Source organism: Symphalangus syndactylus, chromosome 2, assembly GCF_028878055.3.
Source record: "Symphalangus syndactylus isolate Jambi chromosome 2, NHGRI_mSymSyn1-v2.1_pri, whole genome shotgun sequence".
Lineage (NCBI taxonomy): Eukaryota > Metazoa > Chordata > Mammalia > Primates > Hylobatidae > Symphalangus > Symphalangus syndactylus.
Window position 1 is genome coordinate 43,166,702 of NC_072424.2, and position 17,271 is coordinate 43,183,972.

Sequence of the window (17,271 nt, forward strand, 5' to 3'; positions counted from 1 at the left end):
CAGCAATGTTTTACTGAGTGCTTGCTATGTGTTGTGTTGCTGGGGGTACAGCAGTAAACAAGTTGGGCAAGATTCTTATACCCTAAAGGGAAATATGGATAAATAAGATAATTACAGATTGTGAGAGGGTCTACAAGGAAAGCGGCTTTTGCTGGTGAGAGTAAGGTTAGGAAGTCTGGGCTGGCCCCAGTGAAAAAGCATATTTGATCTGAGCTCTCAAAAGTGAGAATGCTCTCTTTCCCTGGTGAGAAAAAGAGAAAGAGCTTTGCAGGCAGAGAGAACAGCAAATGCAAAGACTGGGGAAGGACCCTCTGGCATGGGGTACCCTGGGCTTTGTCGAGATTTTTTCAGGGGGTCTTAAATCAGATAGAGCAGGTTTCCGGAGATCTGGCCCTACGCTGTCTTAGGGAGGGGAGGAGAGAGAACCATTAGCTTTGGGAGGAAGAATACATATCCTAGTGGAGGAAAAATTGTGAAGTCATTGTGAATCATTGAAAGTAGGCATGCTTTCTTTTTTTTGAAGGGGGAGCTAAACTCATTTTGTTATTTTTCGACTAATTTTGTTATACTTTATGAGCTTTGTGTCATTCAGAGAACTTGGAAACATTCATTCTCCCTCCTACTGAATCAGTGGAGTAGGTGGAAGAGCTTTAAAAAGCTCTTGAGGATTCATCTTCCTTTGCCAATGGATGCAGGAGGAGGACAGCTGGGCAATGGGAACACAGCCAAGAGGTGTTTGGGAAGTGGGAGCCACCTCATCATTGAGCACACGGGAAGCTTCAGCGGGGTTCAGGTCCTAGAGATGTTGGCACCGGTTATGGCCCTAGTGGGTTTTTTTATGGAAAAGAGAGAAGTCTTTTTCAAGGTCAGAAAAGGGATTCATTTTGCATATTAGAACATCATCTTAAATAAAATAATGCAGTGTGATTTAAAAAAACACTGCCCGTGGTGGGGCGCGGTGGCTCACGCTTGTAATCCCAGCACTTTGGGAGGCCGAGGCAGGCGGATCACGAGGTCAAGAGTTCGAGCCCAGCCTGGCCAACATGGTGAAACCCCGTCTCTACTAAAAATACAAAAATTAGCCGGGCATGGTGATGCATGCTTGTAGTCCCAGCTACTCAGGAGGCTGAGGCAGGAGGATCGCTTGAACCTGGAAGGCGGAGGTTGCTGTGAGCCGAGATCATGCCACTGCACTCCAGCCTGGGCAACAGAGTGAGACTCTGTCTCAAAAAAACAAAAACAAAAACAAAAAAACACTGCCCAAACATGAAATAGATAACTTCTGATTTGTTTCCTTCCCATGTTGGTCAGCCTCAGGGCTAGTTGGGCATTTTCTCCCCTGGACTGCCTGTGTTTGTTGATGGAAGAGTTGGAATTTGTGGAGGGAGAAGGAGAAGAGAGTATGTCGTGAGCTCAGAAAGCAGCTTGGGCCTTGGATCCGGAACAAGGAGAGAGGGACCAAGTCTGAGCTGAGTGGCATGAAATTTGAGGTGTATTTTGAAGGAAACCAGAGGGCTCCAAGGTACTATATTGGGATACAGTGAGCCATCAAACAAAGACCCTTTAAAATTTTAAAACAACAGCAGTAACAAAGCAAAGCAGAAATGATTATATGGATCCCTGTCCATATATAGGTTAGTGGGACAATAATGTGAAAATATAAGTGATTCATGCTAGGAAGGAGAGATACATGGGGCTTTGAGAACTTGTAACAGGAGAGGCCAGAGTGGTCCAGAGTGGGTCGGGTGGTCTGGATTGATGTTTGGTAGGAATGAGGGTGGCAGAGGTGATTTTCACAATGGTTGGTATTGATCTGTATTCTTGGGATGGGGGATGAATAAGGGAGATGATGGTTTGAGGTCTTTGGCAGGGCCTGGGACAACTCTTGTGAAGTCTTTTGGGGGATTGGGACAGAGAAATGTCTTGTTTTAGGCCAGAATATAACAGTACTGCAGGGAAAATTAGTGAATCTTTTAAAAATTGAGGACCACCACCAGGCGCAGTGGCTCACTCCTGTAATCCCAGCACTTGTGGGGGCCGAGGCAGGCGGATAACGAGGTCAGTAGATTGAGACCATCCTGGCTAACATGGTGAAACCCTGTCTCTACTAAAAATACAAAAAATTAGCAGGGCGTGGCGGCAGGCGCCTGTAGTCCCAGCTACTCAGGAGGCTGAGGCAGGAGAATGGCGTGAACCTGGGAGGTGGAGCTTGCAGTGAGCCGAGATCACGCCACTGCACTCCAGCCTGGGTGACAGAGCAAGACTCCTTCTCAAAAAAATAAACAAATAAATGAATAAAAATAAAAATTGAGGACCACCAAGAGGGGGCAAATTATGATCTTGAGCTTTTCCTAAACTTCCTCCTCCACCATGCTCTTCCAAGTTTGCATTATGGCTCACATGGAGGATCCTTAGGTTGATGGGGACACCTGCCTGTCTCCCTGTTCCTTGGAAGGATAGTGTGGATTGCTGCTGGGCCTTGCAATCAGAAAGGCTGACCTTGGTCAGCTGTGGGTTTCTCTGGTGCTGCCTGCCTGAAGGTCACCTAGTGGCACCTTGTAATGTTGGGGGAAGAGATTGCTGCAGGCTGGTACGTTCAGGGAGCCAGTTTACTCCAATCCATCTGTCATCTTTGCGGTACACGACATTTACTTTGCCAGTCTTAGCTTGAGATTGCTCAGGTTGTTATATGACCACAAAGTGGAAATCTGGAAAGAGAAGTGCTCAGCCAGGCTTGGCAGGTTTGCAGGTGCTGCATTGATTGGTAGAGTCCTGTGCTTTGGTGGGCAGGAAGGACCTGATCAGAGTGCTCTGTGCCTTGGAGCTATTCCTCGAAGGCCACCTGAATGACTGGATGCTCCCACATCCTTTGTTCTGCCAGAGCAGTGAAACCACACAGGTGTATGAAGGCTCAGATCTGCTGCTGAGATTGGACACTCCCAATCATTTACCAAGAGGCACTGACATTGGGTCATGGTATAAAAGGGATGGGGGCAAAGAGGAAGGCCACTTCACTTACCCATTTGCTATTCTGGCTGCTGGCATTCCTTTTGTTATTTTTTTTTTTACATTTATTTAAAAGAAGTTGTGATGGTTGTCATAGTGTGATGCAGCAGAGAGTGGGTAAACATACCAGGGATGTGCTACTCCCCTAAAGATCTGGATCCTTGGTTCTTTCCTGGAGGATGCTGAATTCATGTCCTTGAAGAGGTTTTGGAGCTTCTGAGACCTCTGGGTGAAATACACTCTTTTCATATTGGACATCACAATCACCTGTGAGGAGGTTCTGGACAGTGCTTGGACCTCCAAACCATAGATTCTGATTTAATGGCTCTGGTACATAGGGGGTTATTTTGTTGCTGTAGTTCTGCAGGTGTTTCTAATTTTCAGCCATACTCGGGAACCTGCCCACTAGTTACTGATCCAGGGAAGCTCTTACGATTCTTCCTTGAACTGGAACCCTACCCTTGACCACGCGTTTGGTCTTTACTCCTCTGTGTGCCGCTTTCAAGCCTGTGTTTTGGAGTGCTTTTCCCCGGCTTTGCCTCAGCATAGATCAGGGCTGGCAACTCACTTCTTTCTCATCTATGAAGAAAAGGAGAAAATCATGTGGGGATTTTGATGGGCAGATATTCTGGAACATTTTTTCACAAAGCTTCCTGCTTGAGGCTCAAATGCATAGTAGCTTCTTGCTGCGGAAATCCAGGCCCTGGGGTGGAGATAGACAGAGCAGCCTTGTGACTGGTATGAGAAAAACATCTTTATTTACTGTCTTTTGTCCATCATGAAAGGCTTAGTACTTCTTTATTTCTTTTTTCTTTTTTTTTTTTTTTGAGACGGAGTCTCACTCTGTCGCCCAGGCTGGAGTGCAGTGGCGTGATCTTGGCTCACTGCAACCTTTGCTTCCCGGGTTCAAGTGATTGTCCTGCCTCAGCCTCCTGAGTAGCTGGGATTACAGGTGTGTGCCACCATGCTTAGCTATTTTTTTATTTGTAGTAGAGATGGGGTTTCACCATGTTGGTCAGGCTGGTCTCAAACTCCTGAACTCAAGATCCACCCGCCTCGGCCTCCCAAAGTGCTGGGATTACAGGTGTGAACCACTGCGCCTGAAGGCTTAGTATTTCTACCACCGTGTTTCTTAGGCCCTGCAGACTCTGGGACAGCAGACTCTAGGGAGTCATAGGTAGGCATTGCCAGGGAGCAGGGCTGAATCAGTGACATTTTTGATATGGGCACTTGTCAAGATAAATTTCTGTAAGTGCATATGTAGGGTTGTGGATCAAGTCCCAGCAGATGTTGGGTCACGTGGCATCAGGCAGGGGCTTTTAAGACCCAGGGCTAATAGGAGATCTGGACAAGACCAAATTGTAGGGGCTGTTCTCACCTCCTTGCTTTTGCCTCCATTGTCCTCCATTTCTCCCTGTGCCTGGTCCGCTCCCATCCAACCTTTAGGATTTCCTGAGGCCTGTGTCCCTGCTGAGAAGTATCTTTTCACCTCCACTGCATCAGGTGCCCCTGCTAAGTGCTCCCATAACACAGGTGCATACTCAGATCACTGCACTTACCGTAGAGTGCTCAGGGGTAGAGCATTTGACGGCAGATCACTACAATTACCCATTATTTTATAATTCATTTTGAGTGTCTGGATCTGTCTTTTATTCAGATCAACCTGAGGATCTTGTTCACTTTTGTATCTCCATCACTTTGCATGCTTCCTGGAGTGTAATAGGGCTCAATAAATATTTGTTAAGTGAATGAATCAGTAAATTCTTTGTGGGAGTGATATAAATAAGTACTATCAAGATCTTATTGTTGAACACTGCTTTCTTATTACAGTGCTGTTACCTTGTACATAAACTTATTTACAGTCTTGTATTGAAGATGCATGTTAAGGGAGATTTTTCTAGCATAAAAAGTATTCCAGACCATTTAGGACACTGAGCACTTTTGATGTATGGCAAGCATTTTAGTGGAAAGTGGGGTGCTTTAACTGTATTTCCTTGACTTTAATACTTCTCTGAAAGTATTATTTTTGATAATTATTTTTAATTAGTTAATTGTGTGTGTGTACTTGTTTATTGTATTAATTTTTTTGCTTAATAATGTAAGACTAGTGTGTAGTCCAGCATAGTGAAAGAGTCCTGGATTAGGCAATCGAGAGACCTAGATTTACCTCTGCATCTAACTATGGGAGAGTGGGCAAGTCAGTTTCCTGCTTACATTTAATTCATGTAAAGTGGGAGTGTTGTACTTGTTTGGGGGTTGCAAATGTCTACAGGAGTGAGGCTACCAACTTGAGTTACTATATGTGCTCTACCATTTTTTTTTTTCTTGGAACTCGGCCCCTTTTGTTTTCCCACTTTTGTTAGAATTATAAGTAGAAGAAAATATTTCTGTACCACAAGAAAAACAACAATGCAAGGGCAATGACTAATGACAACCCCAGTTCTTCTCTGTGTTGAGGAGACAATAGGGAGTGGTGGGGACTGTGGTATATTGGAGCAGCCACGCCTGCCTATGAAGGGTGATTGCTTTTAATGCTTAGCACCACCTGATCATTTTCAGACATAAATATGGGCCATGTTGACAGGTCTGATTTTTTTTTTTTTTACTTTAAGAGAAGCCAGAAATCTGGGTTTTTGTGTGATAGCTCTGATTTTTACATTTGGCTCAGATTTTCTAAACATATCCATAGATGAAATGTAACACTTCCACAGGCTGGATGTCACCCCTTGTGCTTTCAGTTTGTGATCTCCACTAAAGATGATCTCTAAAGCTGCCCTCTGCCCAAGATCCTGTGATTCTAATGGGGACCATTTCAGCTGCTGAATTAAAGATCCTTGGGAAGTGAGAGTGGGGAAGGAAATCGGGCTAAAAGAGATAGGGGTTTAAGCCTAAATTGCCTGGCAAATGGTGTTTAAATGAGTCCCGTTGGGGAGAGGCCACAGGGTGCCTGTGATTCACAGCAGGTGTTTTGTACATTTGTCATTGCAGGAGTTGGCATCCTTTGGAAGAGTTCGTGAAACCTTTCTGCCCAGAGCTCCTGGACCAATGCATCTTCCCACCACCTTAAACCACTGGTGAATATATGTGTTTTTTTCCTTCTTCTCAGTGAAGGGAAATACTTTGTTAACCGTAGAATGTGATTTGCAGAAAACTATGCTGTCCTTTCTATTATAGAAGGAAGGATACTGGGCTGGGCCTAGGCATATCTGGGTTTTGGTACTTACTTGGTTCTGCCATTTTGACTGTGGGATTGTAGGTGAATTCTTTGACCTCCCAGGCCCCAGACAGAGAAACATATCCTGCTGTTTACAGGATATGTTTGCTTTGCAGACTAAAAGAGATAATCTATGCAAGAAGTAATGTATGCACGAATGCTTATATTTGCCCAGGGAGAATAAAGTCCTGGGCAAATAGAAGGTAATACTGTTCGGCTCTGAGATGTAGAGCAAGGCAATTCTCCCCCTACCTGCTACATTTATTAACTTTATTAACACACTTTTTCAAGTTGGAGTTCCAGATATAAGTGTTACAGTGTAGCTGCCATAGCCCAATTCAACTGACCACCAGTTTGGGGCTTCCTGCCTTGACTTTCCTGATGTTCATAGACACCTTCATCTGCCAGTCTCATAGGGGTATTCAAGCAGGGCACTTCTGAGCCAACAGATACATTAAAGTGTGAAACTGATATGTTGGAAACAATGGGTTTTAAATACTTATTTTCTGAGACTTCCAGAGTGGTTCTTCAAGAGATTTCTATTCTCTCTCTTTTTTTTTTTTCCCTTCCTACCAGTATAGCTACCATTTTCTTGAAAGGTGAATTAACGACATTTCACAATTACCTTCATTTTTTTTTTGAGATCAGAGAATTTCACAGTTAATAAATGTTCTTCGTTTTTTGAAAGAAACTCAATTACTCATCACAGCAGGTACACGTCTTGCCTCTATGACAGTTGAAAGAGGCAAAAATATGTCCTTAATAACAGTGTGTTCCAGTGCTGAGGTGAGAGTGTCTCCAGGTATGACAGCTAGTTGATGTTGGAGGTCTTAGGTGAGATATCGAGGGAAAGGACCACCATGGGCCAGGGACGCTGAACAACCCATGCATCTTTATTTCAGCTACTCTTTGTAGAGAAAAGCTGGCCTGTTTAACGCTACCTGGTCAGCTCCTATGATGTGGATCAGGTGCTCTCGTGACCCACTGAGACAGATCCCAGTGGGATGGCCACTGGTGAGTTTGCAGGATGCTGGGGGTTGGAACAGGAAGGAAGGGCGGTCAGTTAGGTAAGCAGGCCCAGGATTAGGGAACCAGATCAGCCACAGGAGGCTGGCTGTCCAGACTGCCCTGTCCAAGGGGACACAGTGACATTCTGAGTCCCAGAACCTGAATCCCATCTGGTAGGCAGGAAGAGCTCTGTAGTGGAAGTCCTCAGGGAAGCAGATGGCATCAGGTAGCAGGACACTTATGCATTCAACAAACATGTATTAATGCCTGCTCTGTGCCAAGGCACTGTTCTGGGGATTCAGTGGTCATAAGACAGACTGTGCCTATGCCTCCCTGGACCTTAGATTTGAGTGGGAATGATACATAAGAATGTGAGCTCCATGAGGGCCGGGGTTTTTGCTTGTCTTGTCTTGTTCACTGTTGTATCCTCAGCTCTTAGAAGAGCACCTCACACCTGATGGGTGTTCACTAAGTATTGTGGGCAATACTTATGAAGGAAGCAAACAAATAACTAAATAGACAATATAATTTCAGGTGGTAATGAGTGGTATGAAAACAGTAAAGCAAGGTGAGGGGCTGGCGGGGCTCTTTTTGAAGGAATGGTCTAAAAAGGCTTCTATGTATGTGAGAGAGAAAAATAAGGAGATTGGTTTTGTGCAGAGACCTGAGTGGAGTAAAGGAACCAGGGAAGGAGGAGTGTTCAGGCAGAGGGAATAGCAAGTGAAAAGAAAGGTCTTTGACGTAGGATAAGCTTGGCTTGGTAGAGGAACAGTTTGGCTGGACTTGGGCGTGGGGGTGTTTATAGGGAGGGAGAGTGATGTGAAATAAGAGCAGTAGGTGGGAGCCAGACCCTGTAGGCCATGGTAAGGAGTTTGATTTTTACCCTGAGAGTGATTGGATTCCATAGTCCATGTGATCTTCTTTGTGCTTTAACATTTTTCCTCTGGATCCTGAGTGCAGAATAGATTCTAGGGGCAAGAGTAGAATCTGTATAACCTATTGGAGGTCCTTCCAGTGGTCCAGGCAAGAGATTAGGGTGTGGCTTGGATTAGGGTAGTGATGATTGAATGATAGGAAGAAGTGGTCAGGCTCAGGATACATTTTGAAAGTAGAGCCTTCTAGGTTGCATGTGGGGTGTGAGTAAAAACAAGAGTCGAGGATTAGTCCAGTGTTTTTGGCTAGGCGAATGACGTTGCCATTCACTGAGATAAGGAGCAGAGAGGGACCCTAAGGGTTCTGTTGGGCCATCTTAGGTTTGAGATGCCCATTCGATATTCCCATAAAGATGTAGAGTTGGCTGGGGCTGGAAATGGTATCTCTCAGAGTCATCGGCATATAGATGATATTTAAAGCCATGAAACTGAATGAGATCATCTAGGGAGAGAAAGGAAGAGACGCGTAGGATTTTTGACAAAGGAAAGAGGGAAGGCGAAGGCAAAGGGTAGATTTTCCATATAAAGTCCCTACTAAGAAGTAAATGAAGACATGCTAATGAATATGGTTTTCATTTTATGCAAATATGAATTATACAAATGAGATAATATGATATAAAAGTAGTCATAAAGCCTCACCTTATGTAAAAATTTGAAGTGCTGTGACTTCCCCAAATCAAGAAAACTAGTTTCAAGATTGCATAATTATAAATCTGGTCAGCTGAGTGAATTATTAGCAAGCGGGAACAGCCAGCAGCCTTTGCCAATAGCCTGTAAGCTACATTGCTCTTAGGCACTGGAACTTCTACAAGCCATTTCAATGACTAAATTTAATTTACTGTTATTACATTTCAGGTATTTTTCTCATTCAATAGTTATATCATCCAAAAGTTCATTGAGGGTTCACTAAGTGAAAACATACCTGAAAATCAGTAATTTTGCAATGAAAAGTTAGATATGATAAAATTTTCTGAAGAAGACCAAACAGGCACCGTAATTTACAGGGCTAGAAGTTAGAAGATATTTATGATTGTCTTCAAAATATCAAAGATAAATGCTACAAGAAAACAAATATACTGTGATGGTTGTGGTAGATGTATGCATTCCACCTGTACCCTTCAACTGCCGTTGACTGATACGAGAAAATCAGTTCTGACTCATGCACATCTTCATCTATTTGTGGGCTTCTGACATAAAATGCAGCTGCCCCATATTTGCTTTGTCTGTTTCCCAGACAAATTGTCCCATTGAGCTTCTTCCATCTTCTCGTTGGGCGCCTTAGTTTTCCCATTTTGAGGCTCCTAGTGAGTTCCTTTAGTCTTGTAGTCTCCAGCTGCCATAGACATTTTTGCCTCTTCCCACCATCACTGGCTCCAAAGCCTATTTGACTCCTCCTCCCTCTGACTGCCTTTGTGAGCCTTTCAGTTTAGGAACCCCCCAATCCCCCTGCCCTCAAAGCTTTTGAATATCCTCACGATTTCTTTCTTTGAAAACATTTTCACTCCTTCCCTCAACCCCAACCCCAACCCCATGTGGTCTTCTCAGGCCTTTTGTGGAAATGATGATGAGAGAGGGCAGGGTGATCAGCAGCATTCTAGAATGGGGTCTGTCCCTCCCGTGGGCATGGGCAGTGCTGACTTACTTCTACATGTATTTCAAGACTCCCCAGCTTGAGTGAAAACACTCTGAGTGGTACTTCCGGAACATGTAATCTCTAGAAAATGAACATTGATTGTGTAGTGTTCTGTCTGTGACCAACGGTTTATGGCAAATGAGGGTTTCAGTGGAATGGTATTTATAACGAATGGCATCAACCCTGGTTTTCATTTGTTGTCTTTTCTCACAGAGTGGAACTTAAATAAAATTAAAAAGAATGAAACTTACTGGCAATCATAGGGGGAGGATTTTTCCTTCTGATTCCTCCTTCAGTAAGTGATTTCAGGAATTAAAAGGGTATGAGATCTTCCCATGACCCTGGAGACTTAGAGCGGTGGGACATTAAAAAACTGGTGGTATCCTTCTTAAGTTAAACACACACACACACACACACACACACACACACACACACACACACAAAACCGCTGAGGCTGTAGAATAGTCTTCAGTGCTTGTGTATTTGTAGACCATCTCAGGAGGAGAGGCCTGAGATGGGTAGCTACTTAAAATTTTTCTGTGTGTTATGTTTATGTATTATCTTTAAAAAGGATAATAATAGTATCCCTTTTATTCTTTATAAATGATCTAGAAACACTGCAAGTTTCCTCACCAGTTGGTTTTATAACTCCTCTTGCTCAATGTGTCTTTTGATTGAGGGCATTGCCTGTTCACAGTGCCTTTAATTGGTCTGAGGCTTCACATTCATTAACAACTTGGGACTAGAGTACTTTGACTTGAGTTTCACATTTTGCATGTATGGGGATATGTCAGATCAATTTCTTTCTTCCATCCTTTCCCTTATTTCTAAAAAGGATTTAAAGCTGTTTGTGCTCAATATTTTCTTTTTTCAGCAGCTTTAGACAAATATGGATTTGAAATGAGGTGGTTGCCATGAGTTGAGCCACAGATTATAGCCATTTCAACTGAATGTCTCACTGCTGCCCTTTAGAGCAAGATCTTCTTGCATTGTGGAACAGAACAGGATTTGGAATCCTTTGTGATTGATAGTTTCTAACTGCGGAGTTCAGACAAATTAAAAAGCAATCCAAACCCATTTTCTTTATCTTAGGAATTCCAGCTACCTTAGGAAAATGCTCAAAATAGAATTTGTATAAGTTGCCACCTCTCTGAAAGAGAGGGCACTGAATTCTAATTCAGTGTCCAGAACCAATGATGCTAGTCACCACACTGTTGTTTGGAGTGTGTGCTGTTGGGGGCAGCTTCTCAGGGGTCATTGTCTAGAAATATCTCCCTGGGCTGCCATATTGCTTTATATCACCAGAGGTTCACAAGGCCACTTTCTGGCCAAAGTTATTGTGACCCACAATGACATGATATCCATTTCACGCAACAGCGACATCTCTTAGGTGTTGGTGTTTCTCCAAGAGATTTACACACTTGCATTTGTACTTTTTAAACAAACAGGAAGTTGTAGCACATTTGCCAGCCACATGTAAAAACAAGATACTTTCTCTTTTTCCATCTAGTGAGTACAAATAGAGAGTGGAATACATTTTCTGTCTTTCCTTTTTTTTTTTTTTTCGCCCTGGTTTGGAGAAGTAAACATTAAATTGTGTTGGGGTCGTCACTAAAGCAAGGAGATCAGCATCATCTCCGGTGATTACTGCTCGTCATGGGAAGAAATCATTCTGATTGTTCCACTGACTAATTTAGACAAGGCACCATCTGATGCCTACTTCACAGCAGTGCCCTCATCCTGCTGTCTCCTTATCAACATAGAGATGACTCACTCCATGTTTTTCTCACTCAGAGAGAATTTCTCTAGTCTACTGATTACGGCAGTGATTAAATAAAAAATGGTTCCTGCAGAGGTATGCTTGAAAAAAATGATTGTATTATTTGTGCTTGTTGAACTTTGGATAATTCAGCATTCACTATTATAATCAGTAAGATATTGGTTTTTAGGCTTTTTGAGTAAAGGGTCAGGAACCCCTTTAAGGTACATATGCACATACACAATTTCCATATATAACACTTCCACATTTTTAGGAGATGACATTCCCCTGCCCAGTTACCATGCTTAGTCACACAGCCCATGCTCAGTGTGTCTGCTTCTGGATAGCTCTGTGTGGCAAGTAGGTGCCTGCTGTAAAAGATGGCTTTTCTGATTAGATCTAGGTGAAAGATTGGGGAAGATAGCTATGTTCAAGGCGGCCTAACTTCAATAAAATTTACAACTTCCAGAATTGTCCCAACATGGACTCAAAAGTTGGAAATAGTGTCTTATATGAGTTGCTAATCCTTTTAATTAAAAAAGGAAGCAGAAGCACCTTTACACTTTTTGTTTTCTTTCTATTGGAGACAGGGTCTCGCACTGTTGTCCTGGCTGGAGTGCAGTGGTGCGATTATGGTTCACTGCAGCCTCGACCTCCCAGGCTCAAACGATTTTCCCACTCAGCCCCGTTAGTAACAGGGACTGCAGGTGTGTGCCACCATGCCCAGCTAATTTTTGTATTTTTTGTAGAGACAGGATTTCACCATGTTGGCTAGGCTGGTCTTGAACTCCTAGGCTCAAGCTGTGCACCCACCTCTGCCTCCCAAAGTGCTGAGATTACAGGTGTGAGCCACCACACCCAGCCCCTTTTTGTTTTCTAACAGCTAATTTCATTTTCCAGCAGATTTCATGTTTCTAGACATTGTATTTATTTGTTCCCTGAATTAATCATATTTATAGCATTTTGTCTTCTGTGGCCGGGTTGCAAGCTAGCTGGCCACAAAACACCAGTGTTTTAAAAGTTTTTAAAGTAGTGGCCAGAGTTTTAAAAATCAGAAAATCTTACATAATTTGATTTCTAGCTACTCATGAAAAACTAGAATATCTGGCAGTACTGGGCTCTATTCTTGCATGGGACATTGGGCTGGAATGGAACAGAGGTTGCCCCCTCAGGAGGGAGTCCAATTTGCTGTGGTCCTCACATCACCTGTTTGCTACCTGTTTGATCCTCTCAGGCTTTGGTTTTGTCACTCCTGACTTACTATTCGTTTAAAATCTTATCCTAAAAAATCAAGAGATCTTTAGGTTCAACAAAACAACCTTTTTTTTTTTTTGAAATGGAGTCTCACTCTGTTGCCCAGGCTGGAGTGCAGTGGTGTGATCTCGGCTCACTGCAACCTCCACCTCCCAGGTTCAAGTGATTCTCATGCTTCAACCTCCCCAGTAGCTGGGACCACAGGTGTGTGCCACCATGCCCAGCTAATTTTTGTATTTTTAGTAGAGATGGGGTTTTGTCATGTTGGCCAGGCTGGTTTCAAACTGGTCTCAACCTCAAGCTATCTGCCCACCTCAGCTTCCCAAGGTGCTGGGATTACAGGTATGAGCCCCCATGCCCAGCCTGATACCTCTCTTTTTAAATAAGGAAACTAAAATTTAAATGACAGGGGAAAAAATGTTGGGACAGTAGGGTAGAACAAATATTTTTTTCTTCAGAGAAATTTGTGTGTTTTATGGCTGGGCCTGGTAGCTCATGCCTGTAATCCCAGCACTTTGGGAGACCGAGGTGGGCGGATCACCTGAGATCAGGAGTTCAAGACCAGCCTCGCCAACATAGTGAAATCCCGTCTCTACTAAAAATACAAAAAAATTAGCCAGGCATGGTGGTGGGCACCCATAATCCCAGCTATTTGGGAGGCTGAGGCAGGAGAATTGCTTGAACCTGGGAGGCAAAGGTTGCAGTGAGCCGAGATGGCGCCATTGCATTGCACTCCAGCCCGGGCAGCAAGAGCAAAACTACGTCTAAAAAAAAAAAAAGAAAGAAAGAAATTTGTGTGTTTTTAACTAAGGGGAAGGAAAGAAAGCAATAATGTAATTTTTTAAAAGTATTCTTTACAAATATCAAGTCATTTTATTAGTTTTGAAACATATAATGTCCTTTGTATAATGTGATTTACTCATAAAAATACCATGTTGGGAACATTTATACAAATTTACTAATTACATTTGCTCTTAAATATTTTCATTTTATTTTTCAAATAGAAGTGAACTACTGAACTCAAAGGAGTTGAATGTTTCTTAGCTTTTTTTCCTTTTAACAGACAAAAATATAAAACTGGACAACAGAAGTCACCAGTGTTTTAATGAAACAAAGAATTAGTTTTTGGGTCTGGTACCTTCTAAAGCATCTGTAGATTCTAGAAAAGTAATTTCACACCACCACCACCAACAAAAAAGCCAAACCAACCTAAAACTTGAATCATTAAACTTAATCCGAGTCATTCCTATTTTATGAGCCATCAGGATCCACAGTTTCTGTTTCTTCTCATGTCGTCGTTTCCTTTCTGAAATCATTCTTGTAGGCTGCTGAAGACTAAATGCTAGCCCAGATGGAGACTGAATTTCAACCTTTTTCATTTTTGGCTTCTTGGTTTTGGGGTGAGAGTTCATCAGACTGTTGGTATACGTGACTTGCCACCAACTCTACAGCAACCTGCTGTCTCTGAGCTTTAGTTGTTTCTGAGATAAATGAGATCATGTCTGGACCTTCCTCAAGCTCTGACATTCTAGAATTCCACTATTCTGTCACATGCTGCACACACTCAGTGCTGGGGAAACCTGGAGTACTGGCCACGTAACAACTTCCGTGGGGTTCAAAGAGCAGAGTCCCAGTAGAGATGGGTTCCTAATATCATCGTTTATTTCTCATGGCTGCCTGTAATAAACATGAAAGAAGAACTAAATATAGTGAGTTATGTACTCACCAGCTCATGGTATCATCCTGAACTTGCCGCACTGAGAGGAAATTCTGTAGCTCTGTTTAGTAGATGGTACAGAGTAAACCCCAGGCAGAGAGTTTTCATCTTCTTATCATCCTGCAGAATATTTCTGATGGCTAGATCTCTGAGGTCTGTAAGCCTACCTGTGTTCACCAGTTGCTCATGAGACTTGGACTACCCTAATACTTGGATTTTACAATCCTAGGTTATATTGTTTCTTGATTTTTTTTTTTTGTGGTGGGTCCAAAGCCAGTTGAGCACCATCTCTTGGCTGTGATGAGTCAAAATTGTGACCAGGACAAAAAATAAATGGCACAGAGGCTTTAGCGGAGGAAACAAAACATTTTGTAGAACATGCTCATCACAGGATGGTGTAATGGAGGCTGCAGGGGGTGTTTTGCTGTGGGCCTGTGTTAGCAGTCATTGGCTAAGAGCTTATAATGGCACTTAGAGCATGGTACTAATGTATATACACACCCACAAAGTATAGTGTACTATATGTGCAATATACTAAACCTGTTGTGCTTGTATTTTATACTAAATATATTGTTTTAGGAAGTTATTTCCAAAATAGCCAAAATACATCATTAAAATGATTCAGCACTGCTCAGGTTGGCATTAAGTGGGCTGTGTGTAGGAGCAAAGGAGGGACCAGAGTTTTGAAAACTCTGGTTTTAGAAAGGATCTTCTTGGCCGAGTTCTAGACTGCATTCCTGGTTCCTAAGCCTGATAATACTGTGTATTTTGCAGCTCTTTAGATTGCCTCAAATTCATTGATTTGTTTATTCATTTATTCAACCAACACATATGGAGTAGCTCTAATATTTACACAGGGCCTTTTGGCATGCGGAGTACATTCATAGACCTTATCCCACCTAAGTGTGCTTGTTTCAGAGCCCAGTCACATGCATGGGCAACAGCCTGCATTGATTGATGAATGCAATCTCTATTTCTTCATAGAGTTTTTCTCTTTGCTTTCTGTTGTGCTTGTAAGCAGAGATACCTGTGGTTTTGTCTGCACCATGTAGGAAGGAACTTAGGACAGGTGGGCAGGAGGGTTGCTATGGGAGTTGTGCTGGACAGTTATTCCCAGGAACAGAGGAGGTAGGAATCATCGACTAAGCATGAGAGTGGGGTGGGTCGGAGGGATGTGACTGTGGCTTTGAGGAAGATGGAAACTATTTGGAACAGCTGACATGGGTTGGGCATTGGGGGCTGAGCAAGAGCTGAAAGCAAGGCCTGCTGGGTGACTGAGTGGAAGCTTCTGTGTCAGCAGGTGTGGCCTGGATGTTCAGGGCGGCAGGTGGAACTAGATGAGACTCAGGGACAAAAGGAGAGGGCTGGGGGCAGGGGTGGGATGGTTGCTTGGCTGTCGACATAAGGGGACTTGGAGGAGCTGTTTCCGACCCTGATGTGGCCATATAGGGAGTTGTTGAGGTGAACAGCAGGGGAGGTACAGGGGTCCGGGGGTGCTTGGCAGTAGCTTTTCTTAGTTTGGCTTATAAGGCGTTTGATCTCTTAGCACTCCTCCCACCTTGCATGCCCTACTGGGCCATTCCTGAGTGCATACTACCATGTGTACATACTATTCCTTTTTTTCTTTCCTTTGGCCTAATTACCTCCTACCTCAAGTGTTAGCCCAGGAATCACTCCTGGGCAACTGTTTCTGATTGCTGTCTGCCCTCTCCTCTGCTGGAACCCTTCATCCTGTCCATGTGTCTCTCCCTTTGTACTGTAGAGACTCAGTTATAAGTCTCTCACATATGTGGATTGGAAGGTTCCTTGGGTGCAAGATTGTGCCTCGTACCCAGCGGAGGACCTGGCATGCAGAATGTGTTCAGGAAATGCTTGCTGAGTGGATGCATAATTCTTTTGTTGCATCATTAGTAGCATAACAGAATGATAGAGCTGAAAGACACCTACAAGATCAGCTAGTCTAAGTCATTTGTTTCATAGTTCACAGAGAATTGAAACTCAGAGGGGTTGAATGCCTGGCCTGATGTCACACAGCTTGACCTAGGCTGAGCCAGGACTCAAGTTCACCTCCTCTGACTCCAAATGCCATGCTCTTTCCACCACACCACAGTGGTCTCCAAATGTCTTTCATGTGTGTGAAGACAGCAGCCCTCTGCCTCTGCTTAGTGCCTGGATACAGCCTAATATCACTATTCATATTGTTATCTAACTTTTCTCATCGGGAGGAAAACTATGTCCTGACCACGTGGGGAGCTTTTCCTCTGCATGCATGGTGCCAGGTTTACAACAGCCCTTACCTCACTGCTTGTCCTTCCCTTTCCGGTTTGTCCTAGTTTATCTTTGGGCAGGGTAAGCATCAGCAACTGTTTCTAAGTAAATAGAGGAATTGCAGATTCAGGATTTGTGGTTTCAAGTATTCAGTGTCTTTTGCTTCAGCCTGTCTCCTCCTGGCTGCCATCACTGCCTCCCCTGTCTCCACATTGCCCCGATTTAGCATGTGTCAAAGACTGGTAGTGCACGATGGAGGTTTCTTTCTTGGGGCAAGCAGAAGAACTGACAGAGCATTGAAAAGGGAATCTTTGAGAGAGAGAGAGAGAGAGAGAGAGGGCACGTCTCCAAACCATTTTGTGTCAGTTAAAAAAAAAACCAAAGTGTATCTGCTGGTTTCTAGACCCATTCCTGGAAGATGGCATACAAGACGGCCATCTAGAAATGCTTGTTTGTACACCTCCCGTCTCCAAAGTGTGT

At 43.4% G+C, this 17,271-nt stretch overlaps 1 protein-coding gene across 9 annotated transcripts in view; it reads left to right on the top strand.

Annotated features, from left to right (window-relative positions):
- The window catches only part of SORBS1 (sorbin and SH3 domain containing 1), a 253,422-nt gene that overhangs the window by 66,583 nt on the left and 169,568 nt on the right, over positions 1 to 17,271 (top strand). For 3 of the 9 annotated variants that reach the window (XM_055254448.2, XM_055254456.2, XM_055254466.2), the window contains exon 2: positions 5,995 to 6,080. The exons of the other annotated variants lie outside the window; for them this stretch is intronic. The gene's annotated coding sequence lies outside the window, so the exon portion shown is untranslated. The remainder of the gene's footprint in view (positions 1 to 5,994; positions 6,081 to 17,271) is intronic. 9 annotated transcript variants of the gene reach the window in all.